At 32.2% G+C, this 24,986-nt stretch overlaps 1 long non-coding RNA gene across 2 annotated transcripts in view; it reads left to right on the top strand.

Moving 5' to 3' along the window:
* LOC118973612 (uncharacterized) overlaps positions 1 to 24,552 on the top strand; it is a 60,270-nt gene extending 35,718 nt beyond the window's left edge. Inside the window, exons 2-4 of one of the 2 annotated variants that reach the window (XR_012121021.1) lie at positions 15,520 to 15,630; positions 19,513 to 19,675; positions 20,100 to 24,552. This is a non-coding gene — a long non-coding RNA (uncharacterized lncRNA). Of the gene's footprint in view, positions 1 to 15,519; positions 15,631 to 19,512 lie in introns of both variants that reach the window. The other variant, XR_005063057.2, reaches the window with a different exon arrangement.
* Positions 24,553 to 24,986: the final 434 nt, after the last annotated feature.

The raw sequence follows: 24,986 nt of genomic DNA, 5'->3' as shown, positions 1-24,986 counted from the left end.
ATTGCCTAAAGGTGTGGAAGCAGTAACCTAGTAACAGGCCAATTACATTGTCAGGTGCTTTAAGTTCAGTGAGGATCCTGGCCATAGGAACCCCAACTTCCCCACACTAGATAATCAAGACATTTTAAACAAAATAATTAGACATGACATATAATCATTCTTATGCACTAAATAATATAGTAAAGTAAAATTTAATATTGCCCTTTAAATATTACCGGTCCTTACATTTAGTAATAAGTGGAAGTCAGTTATTACCCTAATTTTATACTAGGTAAATGTGTTGTAATTGAGCTGCCATATAACCTTATGTGAATCAATAACTTTTATAGATATGGAAATGAAATCTTTGTACTGGTTTTTAGGCATAACAGAAAAGCAAAGAAAATAAACATGAAAAAATAAAATGGTAATTTGGTGCAATTGCCTTGATTGCACTCTTAGAAGAAGCATTTTTTAAGATACCAAAATTACATCAGAGATTTTGTTACAATAGAATAAAACCATCATCTCCATCAGAGGCAAGTCGGATTTTACATAGGCTGTACTACCTATGTTTCTGTCAGTCTAGATACCGTAATTTGGACATAATCATAACTCTAAGATTATTTTAGCAAGTTGTTTCTGAAAAGTGGTTGATAATTTAATGAAGGTGCACACACACAGTTTCTTAGGATCATTGGGACTAGGCAGATAAAAATCTAGCAGTAAGTAGAACAAAATCAACATATTCATTGTACTACTTTAACTTAAGTTTGATCAGCTTAAAAGAAAGAAAATCATACTCTCGCTGTGTACTAGAATCAAAATGGCCTCTAAATCCTAGGCTCAGTTCTCACAAATTAGATGATTACTGCAGGAAAATCTAAACACACATAGAAGTATTTTATACCATTTGTAGAATGATCTTATTCATGAAGTATTTATTTTTCATAATACTCTTGACCTAATATAGCTTTTCCTTAGTTCTTCATTTAACAAGTATCACCTCTAATCCTTCCTCTTCTGCCATGAAAAGTATGCCATGCTTAATGTTAGAGATGAGATTATAAAAAAGCGGATCCCAGGTACTTGAAAGTCTTAGCTGAAAATAAGGATTTAATCAAGAGAGTTGTTTCTTTGATGTTTGCAAAATAAGCTTGGTCTGGACTGTAACTAAGGTGATTAAGGAAAATTACACATTATGGACATTTTTTCTTAATGGTTGAAATCCTTAAAAAGGAAAAGAACAAGTAGGTTACAAATGAACAAATAAATAGACATTTTATTACATGTTGACTGAGCAAAGGAATTTCAGAGTTATTTGCTCATTAAACGCTACATGCCAACTCATAATGTGACCAATTCTGCCAAATATTGCTAGTTTAAGAATTCCATCTGATTTTTCAATACAGCATAAAAGGTAAGACTACTCAGTATATATAACCACATGCTTTATCTACATATATTTTCAAAGGGCACTCTAATAGTGATTTAGGAAAAAGAAAAGATGCAAGAATACTGATTATTCCTTTCAGTACTTAAACCCAGCTACTTCAAACTAAAGGTTGACTATTATGTCACAAGCATGTAACGGATTCAAATATCCCTTTCAATTAATCTACACATACTTTTATCAGGTAAATTAACATTCACAAGGTAGAATTACTTTTTTTGAATTCCATTCTAGCTGAAACATGCTGGCACTACTTCATGATAAGAGCTGTCCTAGTTTTAAGTATAAGACCTACCATTTTTCCTACAACCACAGTAAGAACAGATTGACACAGTCAATTCATTGCAATGTAAAAAAATGAGTATAAAAAATGGGTATACCACTTTGTTTAATAAATGGATTTTTGTTCCACCATATTAGCATACTGTTGTTGGTCTAGCAAGTGTAACTATTTTCATAAATAGACTTGCTAGGAACATTATAACATTACACCCTCATGATGCTGTCATCCATCTAACTATGCAAAGGAGTGAGAATTGTCTTGTTACTTTTAAGATGGTTACATAACAGTCTTTCCCCTGAAATGTTAAGTGATGTATCATGTTAGTTTTACAGGCTCTTCCTGCTTCATCTTACTTTAATATTCATTGATAACAGAAATATAATATACCAGGCTTTTTGCATCCATTGATAAAAAATTTCATAACCTTTTGTTAATGTCACTGGAAATATAAAGAAAATATAACTGAATGATGTTGCCTGAAAAATAATTTAAGAACTTAGGGAATTTTGTCCTCATTGGTGTAAATTCTATATATATTTATTCTGTTGTGCACATTTTCCCTTTTTCTTCTATTTTGTTAGATAAAGATAAAAGCAACAACTTCTACACACACAAATAGAATAAAATTTTGAAAATTTCTACACTCTGATTATATCCATATTAAAAAGTTAGCACAATATTAAATGTTAGAATTATATACTCAAAGATTTTAACAAGGCAATCCCACACCTATATAAAGTATCAGCCAAGTATCTACAAGCACAATGGATTTGGCATGTTAAAAACTGAAAGTGTTTTTTTTTCCTCCTCAGATATTATCCAGTCTTCATTATAGCTATTGATCACATATGGTTTTTTATACATCTTAAACATTCTGTAATATGATTCCTGTTGATAATTTCAGATTTATAACTAAATTTACAGATCTGGGGAACAGTTATGATGAATTTGGAGATCCCTGACTTCTAAATAATCAGTCATGTATTTTACCTAGTTGAATCTACATAAAAGTATAAGGAACATTGTCAATATAATCAGTATTAAGTTAGTTACTCTCCTTCAAACTTTGCAAGCCTTCTGCCCTGTTGAATTTCAAATGCAAACAGCATTAGATGTCATTAAAAGGCTTGTTAACTTGTGATAATGATAGTGATAGGTTTATTATTTTTCCAGTACAAAGCCATATTTGTAATTTCCTGTAAAACATGTGAATGAAACTGAAACAAGACAAGTAGTTATGCTGTCAAAATAGAATGACCATAGTAATTATTACTATTAAACTTTAGTAATAATACAAATGATAGAAGTGATCAAAAGACACAGGTGAAATATGAAGTGTGAGACAGCCAATGCAACTTCAAGTATCCACTCAGCTGTATTAGTGGGCACCTTGACTGAGACTGAACATACAAGTATCCAAGTGATATGCAAGTGGATACATGGGGCAATCACCTTCAGAAAAGGGAGCCATTTCAGTCCGAAAATATCTCCACATTTTTTTGTAAGGGAATTTTGTGTCTGCCAATATTTATTCAGTAATAATTTCCCATAGATCATCAATAGCAGATTTTAGACCATAGGCAACCTATACAATCCAGGCATACCCTGTTAAAGATATAATAAGGTTTTATGAGTACATTTACAAAACTATTTTACTGAGGGTTTTTTTGGTTTTTTTCCAAGGTTACAGATTAGCCACTAACTCTTTCTTCACTAAGCATATAATTCAGGAAAGTATCATAGAGATTAATATGTTATAATGCTAGACATATACTTGAGACATTTAGCCCTTCTTTGCCTTGTCTATTTATTAAAATAATATATGGGGCTAGAAACAATATTGCATCACTTTCCTAAGCCACATGTTAATTTTTACATTTAACCAAAATTTTAGAACTTAAAAGTTGAAGGATTTATTGTGCTAGTTTTCCAGGATTTTGATTATTTTATTTTGACATTCAACAAAAAGGCAAACATAAAATCAATAAAACCTTATAGGGGAGAAGTGAGAATCAAATAAAATATCATGGTGAATCACAAAGAAATAGAAGAAATGAAGAATCCAGAAAGAAAGGATTCAATTTGATTTTCTCTTAAAAATCTATTCTGTACTTTCTTCTTAAAATTAAAATGAGAAAAAAATCCACACTCTTCATCAACTACCCAGCCAATAATGGAATATAATGTATCAAGATTAGGAGAATTTGAGTAAATATTATTACAATATTTGAAAATAAAAAAAAATTAAATATGTGATTTGTCCATTGCCTAGAGAAACTGGAGAAATAGCTGTCAAATAATATGGCACTTTATTAAAAAATGCAGGGAAAAAAGGAAAGTATTCATATGCAGCAAAGATGAATTGCACTACACTCAAAATGAACTGTACCAATTTGTAAAGTTCTGATAAATATATTTGCATCATAGCAGAATGTCACTAATGCAGTCATATGTCTATTTCACTTCTCTGCATCCATGGTTTTGGAAACAAGACATCTGGAGTAACCTCTTGACAAAACTGCATAAGATGTGTGGATTAGCCTTATCAAATCCATTATTAATATCCAATATTGCTTCCCTTGAATAATATATATGTCTTAATGTTGATGTTAAATTAGATGATTTTTGTTGATGTTGTTATCAATTTGTGCATACTAAGTATATCAATAAAAAGATAAGTCAATTTTAGACCAGAGATCCAGTTTAAACATACAAACTATTGTATTTCCAACAGAACTGAAAATCATAAAGTTTTAAAATATAGTGCAGATTCTGACAGGTTTTTAGTAATTATTTTTTCTGAAAGGCAGAAAAAATGACTCCGTTTACAGGCATCACTGTGAAGCTTTTCCAAAGAAGTACTCAATACATATTTGTTTATTTGATTCACCAGCAAATGACAAAATAGCATGTGTTTTTTCCTCCCTCTTCTAAAGAGACCTTATTAAAAAGAACAGAAAGTGATACAAAAGGGAATAAACTCACAAAAGCCAAGATTTTGGAAAGAGAGAGATCAGAAATGAAAATTTTTAACATTTTTAAAAAATGCATAAAGCAGTTGAAAGTGAGTTTATTCATGAAACAGAAAAAAGGGAGCATTTTTCCAAAATAGATTATCAGACGGCTGTGAAAATCTGAGTCAATTCTCTAGGCAAAAGACTGGAGATTCTCCAAACATGTAAGCATGGAAAGGACGGAAAACTGGGGGCGGAAAACAGCCTCCTTAATTCAATGTCTAGCTATGAAGTCGCTGTAGCAGTCTGTTCTTGAACTCTTCTCCTTCACTACAATAGAGCATCATAAAGACTAAGCCAGGTACAAACCTGAGGAACTAATCTCTAGAGAATCTGAATGATCTGCCTGGGGAAATTAGGAATACTATTGTGGATACTGGTGACCAAAGTTTAGTCTGTCCTTAGTTACTTCCCAGAATAAATTGTCCCTCGAACTATCACTGATCTTAGCCTATTAGGAAGATCTACCCAACTGATTTCTTTCATTTTTGGAAAAAGACCTACCAGGGAAACAGAATTATGTATACAACAGGAAAGGAATACCATAACATCTTTCTAAAAAATCAGTTCATTATATTTGTTGTTGATAAGTAAAGGAATAGCTTTATTCTGAGGTCTTAAAAATATCAAGTTAATGCACTGATGGTAGCATCTGCTTGTAACACTTGGTTGGCGACATGCATAATTGGGCAAAGTTTTACACATTAAAAAAATAAAACAACTCAAGCTTTAAGGAAGGTTTGTAAGTACAGTAGAGAACGTTTTTCCCTTGAGACTTCTGTAAGTACATTGCTGACATAATGCCCAGTCACCACCATATACATTAGAGTGTGCTTCCTGAAAACAAGGACATTATTCTGCATCACTACAATCCAATTATAGAATCAGGAAATTAATATGGATGTATTGAAATGTATTAGGAATTAACATGGTGTCATCTATTCCTCAAACCCCATTCATATAGTGCTAATTGTGCAGTCACTTTTTTATTGTTGTAATAACACTTAATATGAGATCTGTCCTTAGCTTTTTAAGTGCACAGTACAATATTGTTGACTCTAGGCACAATATTGGATAAAATATCTCTGTATATAGTCATCTTGCTTATCTACAACAAACTTTATATCCATTTAATAATGACTCCCCATTTCCCTCTTCTCTCCCCAGACCCTGGCAACCACTCATCCACTCCTTAGCTCTATGAATTTAATTATTTTATACATAAAATAATATCATGAGTGGAATCATTCAGTACTTGTCTTTCTGTGACTTGCTTATTTCACTTAGTAGAGTGTCCTCAGGGTTCATCTATGTTGTTGCATATTGCCAAATTTTCTTTTTTAAGACTTTTTTTTAGAGCAATTTCAGGTTCACAGCAAGCTTGAACATTGAGTAATAGATACAGAGGTTTCATATATATATACATATGTATATATATATGTATATATATAATTTAGAGTCATGGAGGTTACCATGAGAAACCCCAAAACAGAAATGATTCCATTTCTGCCTTCAGTAGGAGGAATGGATGGATGTGGGAGTATTAGAGTAGGGAGCTGTTGCTTTTCATCTTAACTCATCTATACCATATGATTTTTAAAAATTCTATAGTGTTGGCGGTTATTAAAAATTATTAATAGTAACATGGACTTTTAATTGTCAGCTACCAGTTGTTTTTTTGGATAATTGTTAGATTCCAATCCAACATATTTTCAAAAATTGTAATAAACAGATGGTGGTTTTGAACATCTTGAAGAAAGTTTAGCATTAAGAGAGTAATGTAGGTTGGCAAGTATGTAACTTTGACTATTCTTATGTACATGCATTTTATAAACAAGCATTAGTATGAAAAGAAAAACAGAGTTAACTAGTGAGGATTAGTATTATTTTTTAAATAAAGACTGCAGAAATAACTTGTTTTAACCAGGTTAGAACAATGTAGTTCCAGGAATTCTTGACTAGGAAAAAAATAAAAAGGGTATAGCAAGAACAGTGGTTTTTGGTTTGTGAAAATATCTGCATCCAATTCAAGGATTATCATTGTGTTAATTATTTATTATATAGGCTATATTAAAATAAAAATGTTTGGTTTTTCAGTAACTAAATGCACTAGTGAATTACTATCCTTTGAAATGTACATATAACTTAGACACCTTTTAATGTAAAAGTGCATTTTTTTAAAAATGAAAGGAAATACATTGTTGCTTTATAAATTATGTTATAACAATATTTTTCCTTTACCATGGGCTGCCATTCAATTGATATAGTAGTTTTAAAAATATTTCCCCTTTGAACCCTAGCTAAATTAGTATTTGCGTATATGCATTACATATACTCAATAAATACATAAAATATCCCTATGGATTAAACGTTCATTTAAAATGTTTCATACATAACCAAAATGATTTTTTAAATGACACTTAACACTTAATACCTATAAACTTAGATGGTTGTACATTATCAAAATAGGATTTATATGGATATAGCATCAGCAAACATTTATAAATGGTACTCAAATTAATCCTAACATCCATTTTTTAAATGTATCCTAAAACTCATTTTATACAATTATATGTCTAAGAAAGTAAAACTATTTCTGAGCTTTATGATTTCAATGCTTAATTTAAAATACTATTCATGAAAAAGACATAATATATGAATCAGTCAATGTTTTTTATTGTTTAAGATAATTCCTAAAAGTGATAATGGAATAAAGAAGTGAAATATTTGGAGTAAAAATACTTGTTCATTTTATTACTAGTTTTTAACCTCATCATGTTCCAGATAAGATGTGAACTAATTTACTAAGTATATACAATGCTTCTTAAAATAGCTGAACTTCCCAGAGACATTTACTAAAAATTTGTATCAATGAGCTGGATTTGAGACTCTAGTCCCCTGTACCCAACAGAACTTTCTCCCTTGGGAGTTTCAGAGATTTTGGAATTTTATGATTAATGGAAATAGCATTTATTCTATTTTCTACGTTTCCTCAGAAGGTAGGAGATCACAATGTACTTTACAGAAGGAAAAGAAATTGGGAGAATAAGTTATCTGGTTTATTAATTTGGGAGAAATAATAGCATCTCCATGGCTCAGTGCACTGTGAATCCTCCCATTTTCAGTACTACTCACCTGTTGAAATAGTCTATTCTTGTGTGCTCTTCACTATCTTGCAGACTTACTAGAGCAGATTTTGCTCTGAAAAAGGAAAATTTCTTAGTTGGCAAATAAGCTTAACTCACAGAAGTAAAAAGAATCTCTTTGGGTGCCACATGTCTAAGCCATGTTTTCAAGAAAGCATGTATCATTAATAAAGCAAGTATTTTCATCCTGATATGTTCATGGGAAAGGGGCAAAAGGATATTCATTATTAAACCTATCAAATCCTAACAAGGTACAAAATCAATGACAATTACTTATAAAGGATTTCAAGGAAATATCTCCATAACTCAGTACATGTTACAATTTAGACAAATTTCTCTGTAACATCAATTCACCACAGAAGAAATTTACTGATATTTGAGGAGAAAAAATACCCATATGTATCAGTTAGATGTTGCTATGTAACAAATCACCTCAAAACAGCTTAAAATAGAAAATACTTATTATTTTTCATAATCATTGGTATGGTTGGGAAATTGTTTTTGTCTGAGCCAGCTTGGGTAGGGAAGGATGGCCTGGAATAGCCTCAGTCACATGTCTGGGGAAGTGGCTGAGATGACTAGGTTCATGGTTATTCCTGAGACTTTTGGAATAGCCAGTTCCATTCTCTAAATGCACTTCCATCCTCTAGAAAGCTAGCTCAAGTTTATTTACGTGTTGAGAGTAAGAAGAACTAAATCACAATGTGCAAACATCTTCTAAGTCTCTATTTCGCAACTGCTATAGATTCATTGATCACAAGAAGACTAAGACTAGACTAAATGTGGAAAATGATTAACCCAAGGTACGAATACAGGAAAGAGGGTATAGCTTTTGGTTTTCATTTTTAAAAATAATCTTACAAGATTGAATTTTACTTTTACAAATATGCAAAAGTACTTAGCTGATAAGGTTGAAATGGTTCATTGTTTGTTCATTTTTATCAACAAGAAAGGACTCAGACATTAGTTGGAATTGCAGTAAATAAAAATTATTATAAATAATCTCAATATCTATTGAGGACAGCTTCAAGCAAATTACATAAATAATTCATTTTAGTATGATGCAACCATGACAAGTTACAAGACTACCAGTGGATACAGACAAGAAACAGAAAAGGAGATCCAAGTAATTTAAATGAATTAGGCATAGTAATGTGGTGTTTATGTGTATTCTGTGATATTTACATAACATATTATATATGTGTGTACACATGTATGCATGTGTGATTATATGTATGATATATTCATGTAGGGATCTTTTTTTTAAGTTTTGAAAAGATACATAATGAAGTATTTTCTGGTTACATTTGAGGGGGTTAGTCAGTGTGAGGAGGATAAGTAAATGGAAAGTAAATATAGTCAAATGCTGTTTCGTAGATTTGGTCCAAATGTGTGAACGAGAAGGGAATGAAATTTTCAGGTACAATAAAAAATAAAGGAAAATCAAATGTTGGACATTAATTTTATGTCAGTTTTATGCTATTTGTGCCTTTAAGTGACAGACTGAAGCTTTGTTGAACATTTAAAGTAATTATAGAGAAAACTACAGGATTGATTTTGCAAGAAGGAAAAGACAACTTTTGTAGGAGAAATATGAGACAGAATGCACTGAAATTAAGCAAGTAAAATTGTGCAATGGTATATTCTGTTTGGCAGGTAATCCATTTTTACACAAAATTTGATTATAAAAAAATTATCCCACCAGTTTAAACAATTGGCCAGATAGTCTGCCTTCTTAAAAATATTTTAACTGAGGAGTGTCTGTATTAAATTGTTTAACTGCTACATTTCAAATGAATATTTTAAATTACTAATATGTTTATTCAAATAATCCATCAGTAATTGATCACTTTTCAAATTCATGTTTCTGTAGGAGAGATTAATGCAGTTTTCTGGTAAAATACTAAAAGGGCACAATATTAGCAGGAGTTTTAAAATATTCCATATATTTTAAATAATATTAAATAAATTACTTGAGGCAGTACTATCCACTTCCTGGGTCTGAACTCTTAAATGGAAAAAAGTGGTAGACATACTTATGTCTGGAAATATTGAAAATAAATAAATAAATATGGAAGCATCTTCTAAAGACAATTGCTAATCAACATTAAAAAATTCTTGCAATATTACTTGACTCATAAAACTGTTGAAGAGAACAAGCTGGCTATGTCACCAAATATTGGAATTATTTCCTGTATATCCCAAGTTAATTAATACATGTAGATGTAGAACAATATGAACACCTTTATCTTCAAATAAATTAAACAGTTCATTATTATAACTGGAAAGTGTAAAAATAACATACCCCAAAAGGAAAGGTGGGAAGGGAGGGAGGGAGAAGGGGAATAAAAGGCATTAGGATTAGCACACATAACGTAGGTGGGGCACGGGGAAGGCAGTATAGCACAGAGAGGACAAGTAGTGACTCTATAGCATCTTACTATGCTGATGGACAGTGACTGTAATGGGGTATGTGGGGACTTGATAATCGGGGGAATCTAGTAACCACAATGTTGCTTATGTGATTTTATATTAATGGTACCAAAAAAAATGTATTACATTCACATGCTGATGTATGTACATACATAATACATATATGCACACTTAGGTCTTAAATATCAACTTGCTTGGTATTCCGTAATACATAAAGTACCAACTGATCCGATATTATGTTACTATGTTTGTGAAACCTCCATCTGTGAGCCCCATCATGAATTATAAAATTGGTCTAGTGACTATTGTGTGCTGATTACAATGAGCCTGAAGCTACAAATTTATGTTTCTGCCACTTTTTAGCTGTTAAGTACCTTGGGCAGTACTTACTCAGCTAGCATTTAGAGACACCATAGGCTAAGCAGTGTTTTAAGCACTTTACACACGTTGCTCATTTAATCATCTCAATAATCCCATACAGTAAGTACTATTATTATTAATCACATTTTATATATGTGAAAAAAATGAGACATAGAAAATTTAGTAGCTTGTCCAAGATAACACAGCTACAAGACAGACCCAAGAGTCAAACTCTAGCATTCTTATCCAGAGCCCTTGAGCTTAACCAATTTGCCTACATAACCTCTCTAAACTTGTCTTCTGTATAAAATGGTCTTAAAAACACACAAATAATAACACATAGTTAGCATGCAGAACTTAGTAAGTGATAACTTAAAAGGGAATTAGGGAAAAGCTGTAAATTAAAGAACTATAGCAGGTCTATTTAGTGGGCCTAAGGAACCCTAATGAATTAATTCTCTGTTCTCAGCAGTATATAGCAGCTATATACATATAGCAAAGCATAACATGTATATCTTGGAATCTAGAAAGGGACCATTTTAGAATCGTTTTTTAACTTAGAGTCTAGAAAGTTGTGAGATTTTATTTTAAATAGTTATATTCTGATTGCTTGAGCATAGCAAATGAGAAAGTCAACTGGAATGACGTTTTTAAAAGGCGAAACAAAACATGGATGAAAATCATTAACAAACATGAAAATCTCAAAATCTGTGCTGGGGGAAAGAAACCAGACATACAACAGTGGATACTGTAATGATTACATTTATATGAAACCCTAGAAAATGAAAACTAACTGCAGGTCAATGGTTGTGTAGAGCAGAGAGTTAAGAGGGACATGGATTACAAAGGGACACAGGGAAGTTTTTAAGGTGATAGAAACGTTCTGTATCTTGATTGTGGTGGTGTTTCAAGGGTGTATATACATCTCTCAAAGTTTATTGGCTTGAACACTTTAAATGTGTGTAGTTTATTGTATACAAATTATACCTCAATAAAGCTGTTATATAAAAACAAAAAAATAACATCCAAATTAAAATATATGTTTAAAACTGAATATTATTATAATTACTGTTTTTATTTCATCAAGGTTTTTTCGGTTCTTAACTTAGTTAGGGGTTAATTAAATATACTTAAATGGATCTTATATTTTCTCCAATAGAGATATCGTTGTGTTTCTATAAACTTATTTTCATTTTATAATAATTTCCTTACCTTATTAGGTAGCCAGGAAAAGGTTTTTTATATAGCAAAGCATAACATGTGTGTCTTGGAGTCTAGAAAGGGACCATTTTAGAATCGTTTTTTAACTTGGAGTCTAGAAAGTTGAGTGATTATATTTTAAATAGTTATATTCTGATTGATTGCTTGAGCATAGAAAAATGTTTTTGTTTAATTCTTATTTAATTTTAAGACAATTGCAGACTCACAAGAAGTTGTAAAAAAAATAATGCAGAGAAATCTCATGTACCCTTTATGCCATTTCCAATAAGGCACTACCTTGAAAAACTATAGTACAATACCACAACTGTGGTTTTAATATTGATAAGGTGAGAATAAAGAAGATTTACCTCATGTAAGGACCATCTTGTCCTTCCCACATCCTCTTCCTACCTGACTCTGATCCATCAGAAAATCCTGAAAACCACTCACCTTTTCTCCCTTTCTACACACTTACCATATCAAGAAGGTTATATAGATGGAATCTCACAGTATGCAATCTTTTGAAATTGGCTTTTCCACTCAGAATAATTTTTCTGAAAATGTACCCAGATCATTCCATGACAGAAGTTCTGTCCCTTTTATTGCTGAGTAGTATTTCACAATATGAATGTATCACAGTTAATTTAACCATTCACCTATTTAAAGATAGCTTGGTTGTTTCTTCTTTTTAAACATTTTTTACCTATGTATGTACTTTACTTATTACAAATAAAGCTGCAATGAATCCTAGGCATAGATTTTTACAAGAGCATATGTCTTGATTTCTCTGGGATAAATATCTAAGAGTGTAATCACTAGGTTATTTAGTTTTTATATGATTAGTTTTTTTAAGTAACTGCCAAACTATTTTATATAGTGGCTGTGGTATTTTACATTCACACCAATAATAAATGAGTGATCTAGTTCCCCTATGTGCTTAACATATGTTTTTATTAGTAATAAGAGATCCTGTGGTTTTCTGGGAGTTTCTTTTACATTTGAGTGTTTACTGAGATTGGATGGACCCATGTCCAAATCATCTCCTAAGCACCAAAGAGGAGGTGAAAATTGTATATATTTTTCTCTAATTTTATTGTATTCGGTGGTGAGCCCAATACTTCATGTGTAGTATGCATAGGAGGTAGTTGGGTGTCGTGCACTTTCTTCCTAGCATGCTCTTGTGTGAACACAAGGAGCTCATACCATTGCATTGTTCCTCTGCCTGCCTTGCTCCGGGCCCTTCACCTGGGGGTTTAGCATTTCAAAAATGAATTTTGCTGTGGGAAATAATGAATTACTAAAAGTAGTTAAATGGTTCATCATGTTTCAGAAGAACTGAATTATTTTTTGTTTACATTTAATTTCATTTCCATTTTAGTTTTGACAGCTTTGCACCTCTCTTCTGTCTACTACTGCCTTTTTTAAGAACACATTGATGCCAGGACTCACTATTTGGGGACCTCAGTCTTCAGTACGTAAAGCCTGATATAAATGCTGCCGTCAGTGTCTCTGTGCAGCAGCTAAGCAAAGGCACAGTTTTATAGGCTTCCCCTATTAAATAACCTTCAGCAAATTTTTTTCTTCATGATAAAAAAGATCTTAAGATGTTATTATCACAACATTACTTCCATTTAGGACTTTCTTTTTCCTATCTGGAAAAATTAGATAGTTATTCCTGCTCATCACAATTGTTCTCTTCCCCCTTGCAGTGTATCTCTTAGGCATTCTGTAAGGGTTCTGGGCTAAAAAGTAGTCATCTGATAATCACATTGTAAATTCTTTATCAAATATTTCTGCTTGATTTATTTTTGGATATAATACACATCTACCCGAAGACTTACATAATCACCTTAAAATATTATTTAATATATTTAACTTTAAAAATGTATCAATGATTTATCATTTTATTACACATAAATAATATGAAAGTGGAGAAACGTTCAATCCAAATACATTAAAAGCAGTACTGTTTGCCTATTTAGACTTTTCCTTCCCTCAAGGGCTCTCCAAAGGTTTATTTTTTTTTCCCTTGTGCATCTATTTTTCTTTAAAAAATACCAAATCAAAGGAAAGATAAGGTGAGTTGCTGCAATGCCTGGAGTAGGCTATTACCAGCTTAATTATATAAAGTCTGAACTTCTTTTTCAAATATTTACCTAAGGAGTGATTTTAGCAAATTTCAGACAAAATGCTTGCTATTCTGGCTATTTCCTAATTTTTCAAGTCCACCTTTGTGTCCTTTTTCAGCATATGTTCATGTGTATTCAGTGTGTTTGGTCACCTAGAAAGTTTCAAAATGACAAGGAACTTTGCTTCTCCTTGACTCACTCGGTGGTAGAGTGCAAATTAATCAAACCAGTTATTTCCTCAGTCTTTTCTGTGTGTGTACCTCCACTGGAGGTACATAGCAAAACTGCCATCTGAGAAGCAAATGAATTGTTTTGCAGACTGTGTTATCTGTTGCGTATTTTTCCTTCATGATAAAAAAGATCTTAAAGTATTATTATCACAATACTTCCATTTAGGACCTTCCTTTTTCTGGTTGCAACAATGTTATCAAATTCTCTTCTCCAACCTTAAAAAGTATCAGCAAGTAGTTTATAACTTTGAAAAAAGTAATAAATTTACTTGAATGTATATATAATTTATGTTATGTATTTTAGCATAGTCCTTTATAAATTAAATAGTGATCCAAATTTAAGAAGCAATGTAATTTTTCACTAGTTATAGAGCCAAGTGAGGTTGTTGATTCACATGTCCTACATTTCTCTGAGACAAATACTCAGATACATTTTGTAATGACTCATCGAATAACTTAAAGTGTAATTAATGAAAAAGATCGATTTTATTATTAGTAATATGTCTCAAATGCAAAAGTATGTCAGTACATCATTATTAAGAATATACATCAAAAATCTTCAAAGTAAACATCTCTATGCCATATATACAGAAACAACATACCAATTTGAGCCTCATATAACATATTCCATAAAGGAATAGTATTTTCTTAATTTACAATAATAATATTTATGTCAGACTGACTATGAGATAGACAAAGTTACATATTTACTATGCTTATAACTCTTCAGTCTTTTAAATTATAGTGTTTTAACTGAATGCATTATATTTTATTATGGTACTGTAAATTTCTTGTCAAGCTTATTAGAGGAACAACAAAATGTATTCTATTAATAAAAGTTCTTATTTATGGATCTGAGATTAATTGGTTATATTACAACATGTAAACTTAATGAGTTGTAAGTTTAGCAAGCAATCTTTTTTGTTATGGTGCTAAACCACTAATCCAATGGGATTTCCTCTATCGGGCGTTACTTATGCGTGTGATAATAAGGGATAAGAGAGTGAGTGGCAAAGGTAATGTTAAATTGAAAAGAAATGGTTATATATACATGGAGAAGTATTTTCAGTGATGCACTTTGTAATTTTTAAGGACATCATGTTTCAGGTACTGTCCTCGTTATCAATTTATTGGTACACAACTCCATATACATACTTCATTGTTTGAGCCATGTAATACAGCTTGGCTCTCTGAGCATTTTTCCTATATTACCTGGCACATTGTTAAACTTTATCAGTAGAGGGTATGGAGGTTCATTGAAAAAGTAAATGTCTTCTCTTGTTTGTTCCCAGGTGCTTCCATTCCTTTTATTTCTCCTTTGGCTGCCAATGGTATGTACAGAGAATACCCAACGACACTCACCCCCAGCAAGTCTCACCATCACCCTAGTAGATGGCTTCCCGGTGAGTTTCTGTGAGTTCCTGGCCAGTTCCACTAGTACCTAAATAGGCAGCATTACAGGAATGCCAAGTGGGGCTCACACGCTTTTTTGTACATGGTTACCAAGCAAATTCAGTCGGCACACCAGAGGGCTATTGCCTGCCTGGCTCCCCCAGCCTGTGGTCCCTCAGTGGACCCTCAGTGGACTTCCCTGTCTAGTAAGTGACGGCTGCAAACTCTCCCTCTGTCTGACACAGACTGTGATTGGAGTTGGGGAGCCTTTCTGTATGTTTCTCCTTTTCAACCTTCAAAGGAGTGGTTCCTCCCCATGTCTGATATTCCTCCATTCATTAGAGGTTTTCATTTTGTTTTGTTTCATTACCCCCTCACAACTGATCTCTAATTATTAGCTAATAATTCTTTACACTGCATTTTCTCTGTTCATATTGCTACATAGTTTCTTCTTGATTGGCCTTCAAATGATGCAAGTACTAACATAGAAAAACAACTAGATCTAGTGCTAAATTATCTCCAAGACAGGGAATAATCATATCATTAGGAAATAAAACCACTGTTAAACATTCTTCTATTTTTTCTAGCTGCCATGTATAATATCATCATCATTCGTTATCATTTTTTAAAGGTAGAAAGACTGATGAGGAGAAAAAAACTTAGTTAACTTGTATTTTTAAATTCTGGGATCCAATACTGGATTAGGAACCAGATCTGCTTTCCAGCTGTGAGTATACTGCTACCCTGTTTTATTAGATTGACCAACTCATCCCTCAATTCCTTGCCTTACAGGAACTACTTAAAATAAACATTTGTATCTGCCTTTCATGTATCTATATTCATCATTAACTTTTAGCAGAAACAATTAATTTCAGTAAAACCACTGCTTTCATCATGAGGATTTTCTATTGTAGACAAGTGTTTTATCAATATTAGTCTTTTAATTAACACTAAACCTTTTTCATTTTGATTCCCTGGAAGCTCATTAATAAAGCAAGAGTCTATAAGAATCAAGTGATATCTTTGGATGCTAATTTGAGAAATTAGAGTCTGATTTGATACTTTTAAATATAATAATTAGGCCTTCCTTTGACATGTTAATGATAGATTCAACAAATGTTTAGGTAATAGGTAACAGAGTCCACTGAACCAAAAGAATAAAGTTGGACCCCAAAGCTGGAAAGGATTGTTATATTTTGGTTAGGAAATAGTGTTCCATTCTCCACAAATAACTATTAATTAATGAAGTTGAAAATGGCATAGCATCAATAATATTGACAACTACAATTAAAATTTTTATGTAAAGTATACAAGTATATAAGATGCCTATATATTCAACCTAATTCAAAATCAGAACCCTTAAAAAGGAAAGTAACTATTTTACTAATATTATAGGCAAAGAAATGGAGATTTAGAGTTTAGTTAACATGTCAGATGTCACACTACTCAGAGTTGTTCAGAGCTGTGTTCAGAGTTAGAAAGAGAGTGAGTCTTTCTACCACATTGATCACTCATTGGCTGCTATTAAGTGTGATGGTCTAGGTGTGAGTAAGACCTCCCAGGAGGTCAACACTCCCAGAAAGTAGAATCTGAACACAGCTTAGCATCCATCTACTAGACCATCTGGTCTAATTAATTTCAATTTTCAAGGACCAGTGAGGAGAAAGGGCCTAATGAGAAAGTGTGGGTGCTAGATCTTTTTTAAGTCTTCAGCTACAATACTTCTACTTATGTTTTATTAGCCTAAACTTATTAACATGATGACCCCTCTTAACACAGGAGATTTAAAGTATGTATTTCTTTTGGATATTCAGTTGAAAATTAGAGGAGGTATCTATTAGGTACAGCATACAAATAGGAATATCAAGTCAGAGTTGAAACAACTGGCCTACAGGTAATAAGTCCATGTACTACACGTATCTACCACGTTAATTTTCTTCCACTACACACAATTCCATCAACCAATGTTTATTTTTTTTCTACTACACACAATTATATTTTTATAATGAGTAAGACTGATGCCTGAACAAGCTGGAGATTCTCATAGATTACATTGTCACAATTTATCCAAAGGGAAATATTTGAGAATACCAACTAAATGATTAAATAATGTAATCACATTTTCCTAATTTAATTTGTTGCCAACATCAACATTTTGGTATAAGTATGGGAGGAGTTTCTGCTTCCATTTCAAATTTGAGATACTTCAGCACAGATAGTCTAAATGATTTATCCTGTGTAAAAATGGAAGTTTCTAAGCCCTGTTTCATAATTAAGTATTTGTTTCACATTTCCTTAAATAATGAATTATCAAAAGGTAAATATCTGGTTTCTTTTAACCAGAGTCTTAAATGAGAAATTCATAATTAACTTCATTAGAATTTAAATACCATATGGTAGAAGGCCCAACTTCTGTTAAGAAACCATTGCTGATTTAAAGAAATACGGTACAAATACAAATTTCTTGATGAATAGTTATATGGCAGTTATTTCTGTCAGGAACTTTTGCTCAGAAAAACATATTCTTTGCACATTAGAATAGCTGGAGTTGTGGTTTAAGATAAATGTGTAGAAAAAAATTCTCATTAATCCAAGAATGAGGACTAATAAGATTGGCCATATTCAGTATGATTCTAAACAGACATCAGCAAATTCAAAGACTTCATTTTAATGCTTCACAATGTATGTAGTTCTAATTATTGGTTTCTTTTGGTGTTTCTTAAGTCAGATAGCATCTCTTGGTACAATCAGCTGTGGCCAGAGAGAGTATATTTACAAAGCTGAGAATACGTAGGTTCTTGTTTATTGGTATGGTGAGGAGAGCTGCAGCAAAGCCGGCCATAAATTATTTCTAGAACAAGTAGTTTACATTTTCTGTATTATACTGCTGTATTTTATTGCCCTATCTGGTTTGTATTGATGAAATAGTCTATTGTTAATTGAGTACTGCATTCAAATAAATATTAAATTTATTTAAAAAAATAGAATATGTAGTACTTAGGTAGATGACAATCAAGCATTTAACATGCATAAAACAAGCATAAAATCTCTCTGATTCCAATAAGTGTTATTAAACTTTGAGTTATACACAAACATATGTGTGAGGTGTGTGTATAGTTAATTCTTGTTACTCATAGCAGTTACAGTCCATAATTTTTGTGTAAGAACTTAATTAATGAATATTGAACCAATGTGCCTAGGTGAAATACAGGGTAAGCTTCCTGGGAACCTCTGGTGACAATGTATTTGTCAACTATTTATTGCATAACCCTGTTTTATGTGCATTTCTGTGTAGACAGACACACAGGCACACACATGGTTACACATACATGACTGATGAACATTGGATACAGTCTGCTATTTTTAAATTCTTATAATTTAAATTCTAATAATTAGTAGAACTTATTAGTAAAATTGTATCAATTAATAAAATGTATTCTTTCTCCTCATATGTCAAGATATTCGTTACAAACTATCTGAGTAGCTGTGCCAATTCACTCAAAATATTCAACAATTTTTCATATATTTGCCTTAACTTACGAGTAACACAAAATGAGTAAATAACAAAATTTCTCCCCTATTTCAAGTGCTATTAACTCTTGGGGCTGCAGCTGAGAAGTACAATCCTTACTCTTGCACACGTGCTTTGTTCTGATGGCTTTCATCAAGTTTAAGGTGAAGCAAGTTCTGAAATTATATGGTCTAGCCAGACAGGCAACATGATCGAAAACAGAAGGGAAGGAGGAAAGAGTGAACTCAGAGGAAGTTAGTTGTGCAAAGCAGGCATTCTCCAATTCTCTTTTCCTTTGAAGGTTTATGATTGGTGTCTTCACAGAATGTTTTGAGTCACATACTGAGAACTCTAATTAAGAGCGTTATCCCCCTTTGTGCAGGCTCGAGGGGGCACTTCAATCAAGTAGAACCTGTGGACCTGTGAATAGGAAGAGCAGGGGAGTCAGAGTGTCATCAGGGGAAATAAGTTGGCTGTCGACCAAGAGATACAAGAGGCCGGCTTTACTCTGGCAGTCTGTCCCAGATCCTGTGTGCAGACTTGAGGTAGAAATCAACTTTTGCCAGCACTCAATGGATATGGAAATCACCTTTTGTCAGCATACTGTTTATCAGGAGGAGACTGACTTAGCTCTCAGAGGCTGATATATACGTTGCAATGTCAACTTTTTATTTTGCAGTGAGAAATACTGCTTACTTCTTGTTGATTAATGTATTTTCTCCATTGAGATGATTTGCATAGGAAACCAACACATTTTCAAGAACTGCTTGGTAGTCATGAAGTCTGAATAAAGGGGAGGATTTTTAGTAATAATTGCTTCTGGTAATCTTATGCATCTCTCTGCCCAGTAGAAATACACCTGTCTCTAGAACTAGAGAGCTCATACATCTCATTATAGTAGTTGAATAGCACTGGTATTATTTTCTCCTCCGACCCTAATATTTTTTTTCTATTTTTATTATTGACCAGTCCTTTCAACTGGCATATTTCAAACAACATCTGCTTGTGATATTAAGATGCACTCCCTTCCCAAGAACATGAAGACATATGAGGTAATCTTGGAAAAAAATAGGTAAATCTAACATCACAGAAATTCTTAGCCATCTGTGAAATAACCAAATATGCAATATTTCTATATCAATGTATGCTGAGTAATATGAGAAAGCTCGAATTCCAATTGTAATTTTCTGGCAGCAATATCATGAAAACTCATTCAGGGATTATATCAAAACTGCTTTTCCTAGATAAAATTTAATTTATTTTTCCTTTTCTCACTTTTTATATAATGGATTTTCAGTGTATAAAGTTGGGTTAATCCTTATGCTCATCACTGTTTCATGCAAGCCTATCTATATATATCATCTACAGTAAAAATTAACATATATCTGAATATTAGAATGATGACAATAACTTAGCACATAATGAGTTTTGTGGTCTTTCCTCATCTTCTTTTCATTGCCCAATGTTGCTACCTGTATTCTGAATTCTGTGCTCATTATTCCTTTGCTTTAGTTTTTATATAATTTGATACTGTCTATATATATGATGAGAGAGCATGTGAGATACTTCAACCATAGCTATGAAGATCTCTCAAAGAGCCAAATGTACTCTAATGGTGAGAGAGAAAAAGATGAGCAAACAACTGGTCGGAGTGTTGTACCCAGCTTAGCTGATAAATTCTTTGTAAATACCTTTGTTCTGACTTCAAAATCAACTCACAATCTAATAAATACTTAGTAGGTTCCAAGTAAATTGCCAAGAGACAAATATGCTCTACAAACTTTACAAAATGTTTTGTCTGAGCATTTGCATTTCTCATTAAAAATTTGACAGACTTTGTGATTATAATTTGGTGTGTCATGTAGCATCCCTAGAAGGAGAGAACACACAATAGTTTGATACTTTGAACATTCATTCTAGAAATGTGATTGCTGTGTTGAAAAGTGGATGTGAAATTAAAATACTTTTTCAGAATATTTAGAGGTAAATATTATCATGCAAGAGTTGTTTTCCAAAAATCGTGTTAAAAATAAGAATTAACTTTCAAAATATTTGAAAAGCATGGGTTGTAAGCCTGTACTTAGGTCCAAACTCTGACAGTTGAAAGTTACATACTCTCTCTGATTCACAGATCAAAATATGAATTATGATAACTTCCCAGGTTATTCTTAAAGTTAATGACTCTGCTAGAAAATCCCATAACATAATTCCTGACCCATAACAAGTGCTCGATATGATGTTTTTTTCCCTGTTTCTCCTCATTGAAAGGTACAGTCCTTCCCATGTTTGACCATCACACCAACTTATGTTTTATTTCTTTACATCAAGTTCAATCACATGACAATAAAAAATAATTACTATGGTCAAAATACTCTTATAGTACATTCTTGAATGTGGGAATGTGCTCAAGAAAATGTAAAGATATTTCCCTGTACAGTTGGGACCATAATTAACACATCACTGAATTGACTGTGTGACAGACAGATTACACAGACAACTTACTCCTGTAGAATACCTCCCGCACACAGATCACACCATGCTATCTGCAATTACAAATATATAAATCTTCAGTAATTTGTCCAGTAATTTGTTATATCAGAACTAACCACAAAGCCCACATAACACAATATGCTGTGAGAAAATGAATTAAAACTCTAGTATGTCATATTGATCTCTTAGGCTAAGCACCTAATCACTAATACTAATCAGGCTTGGAGACATAATTAAGAATGTAGATTGATGCTTAAAAGACAATTATTTAAAAAAAAGAGAAGGAAAAGCTATCAATACAAAGTATAAAACATCAACAATAAAGGTAGTTGTGGGATGACTTGACCCTTGCAACATCAATAGAATTTTTGCCTATTTAACAATTTTTAGAGGTAGATTCTCTGAGAATAATGTCATTTGTGCTACACTGTTATGTGGAATTTTGTATGTCAGAAAACAGCCAATAAAATTTTAGTTTAAGAACCATTAAAACTAAATACTGTTCTGCAATATGAAAGAATGAACAGCTAATGTAATGATTGTTCAAAATATAGCATTTCTCAAGAAATAGTCCACAGAAAAGTTGCAAGTGAATCACTTGGGCTGCTTGTAGAAAATTAAGATTTACAGTTACTCACTAGATTAATTTCTAGGAAATTTTTCTTGGGTAGGTGACCAAAACAAGGAGAGAGCTTTAACAGTAGAGGCCTTAAGAAAAAGGACCTTTGAGACTAGCACCAGGCACAGGTGGGCAAATCAGGTGGAGATGAACAAACACTCCCGAGGCTCATTCTGGCCAGGCAAGACGATCATCAAAAATGCAAATGCTGATATCTGCTTATCTCTCTTGAAAGGAAAATAATTCATAATATGAGATAAATATTGTGACAAATATTGGATTCTGTTGATCAGGTTTTAAGGAAATAGTTACTTATATTTTATTCTTTTGAATACAAATAAACAACCATATGAAAACCAACTTAGAAATAACTACCAATACTACATATCAAATCACCAATACGCTTCTGGGAATATACCCAGAAAATGTAACTACACATACATATTCATCTGTATGTAGATATCCTCATTGCAACATCATTTATAATAGCAAAAGACTGGAAACAATCCATGATGAAGTAATAGGACATGTGTTAAATAAAAATGTCTTGTATTTACACAGTGGAAAACTGCATCTTAAAAAAAAAATTAAGGAGTTCTCTGTGTACTGGCATAAAAGTTACCCAATGTGTACTGATTAAATAAAAAACTTATAGCAAAAAAATGATGAAGAACAATGAAAATGTATCCATATGTACATTAAATCAGGTTGGTTTTATTTAAAAAATACACTTGATTTTCATAGGAGGAGGTTGAGGGGACAGTAGGTATTGGGACGGAGTTAGGGCAAGATCTCTCAACATATACCTTTTTACGCCATTCTGCTTTTACACTTATGTCAACGTATTTCATATTAAAACAAACTTGATAAAATATAGTTTATCTTAAATAACTATAAATCCTTGTGATATAGAACTAAACACATTCCATATACTACCTTCTTTTATAACAGTACTTAAGATACATTAATTATTCTGTCAACAAATAAAGTAGCAATATTTGGACAAGCAATAATTTGATCCACATGAGAATTAATAGAATTATCAGTGTTTGAACTGTTCCTACTTTCTCACTGTCTTTTCTTTTTTCAAAATGTTTCTTGCCATTTTGAAAAAAACTTTAAATGATGACCTTCTGTTTCAGATTACTCTTGCAAGTTTATACCTTATGCATTCACTTTCCTTAGAAGCATGAAAGTTTTCAGACTGCAAAGATTTTTCACCTGGACTAATGTCATGAATACATGTTCAATCAAAGCTGTTAGTTGCAAGAACAGAAGTATCTGTAACAGTACCAGTTCCCACAGGAGTACATGGATTGAGTCATAACTTTCAGTTCACATTTATTCCTTGAGTTTATAGTGAGTCAGAATCCATATGGAAACCTGTCCCAATCAGGTTTATAGACAGCAATCAGCAACTGAAGAATTATAATTCAAAACTCCAGCCAACCAAGCATGTAGCATCTATTTTAACTAGGATAGAGACAGGGAAACTTCAAGTAAACCTGTTCAAAATATTTCCATTATAGGCACAGATAACCAAACCATTAGACTAGCCAGATTAGGCAATTGCAAGTAAATTCAAAGGAAATATTTGTCAAATGTATTTAAGATAAATATCTTCTTTTGGGGAAGAAAAAGGAAATAAATATATTTTATATTAGTTGTCTATTTTGACAGTCTCAAGTTTACCTGGAGAACTGAGATTTTTAAAGTGTTATATACCAATTGATCTAAATATTTTATTTATAGATATATGTTTAGATTAATATTCTACTTTTATGAAATGAATTAATGAGTCGTGATAGTGTACAAAATGGATTTGAGGGGAGATGGGCTTTCAGAGAAGTACATTTGATCCTTTCTGTAGAACTAAGAATTGTGACTTTGAAAAAAGTAAATGAAGCTAACAGTGTTCCAGTTTCCCCATTTGTAATTGAAAAGCTTAATTCAAATCATTTATTCATTTTTTTAAGTCCTACAATGCTCTGTGATTCTTAAAGTCCTTATGGTATCTTAAATCATATAGTTTTCATCCTATCCCTGTGAGATAAAAAATTACAACAATTTTGTTCACAAGTGATAAAGCTGAAACATAGAAATCAAATAAATTTTCCTAGCCCTATAACAATATAATTCCTATTTTGCAGTTTTGGCATTTGGAATTTAAAATGTTGCCTTCAGCAGATGATTCCAAACTACTAATTGCAAAAATAAAGAGACACCTACATTAATATTGTACTACTATATATTTTCTGCCTCTAGAAATAATATCTGTATTACTTAAATGGATCTACAGCTTTTAGCCTGTGGCTGTAACTTGTGGCTTGTTATGCATTCACAACTTATTTATTTCCCCTAATTTACTTTAGTATGAATGGCAACTTCTGAAATGAACCATTTATAAATTATTCATTGGATATCACATTCAGAATTTGTGGTTCAGGTCAGATTCCAAGATGTTCACACTTAAAATTCAGACATTGTCAGTGCTAAAGGGGATTGTAAAAGAGGAGTCAACATTGGGATTATGGAGGCTTTTTTTTAATCATCATCTTTTATAAATTTCAATCACACTGTTGTACAAAATGTCAAATAAAAATACATATTTTACTTCCTTAGAGTTTACATTATTGATATATCTTCTAGACATATTATGATAAAATCACAAATCAACAAGTTTTCAAGACATTTTGATAAGGAGGACTTTTGGTTTACTTAATTAGTTGTCACCTGGAAGTATAGAC

This window comes from Manis javanica, chromosome 9, assembly GCF_040802235.1.
Source record: "Manis javanica isolate MJ-LG chromosome 9, MJ_LKY, whole genome shotgun sequence".
Classification (NCBI taxonomy): Eukaryota; Metazoa; Chordata; class Mammalia; order Pholidota; family Manidae; genus Manis; species Manis javanica.
Note: the sequence above shows the minus strand (reverse complement) of the source record. Positions and strands in the feature narration are given on the sequence as shown.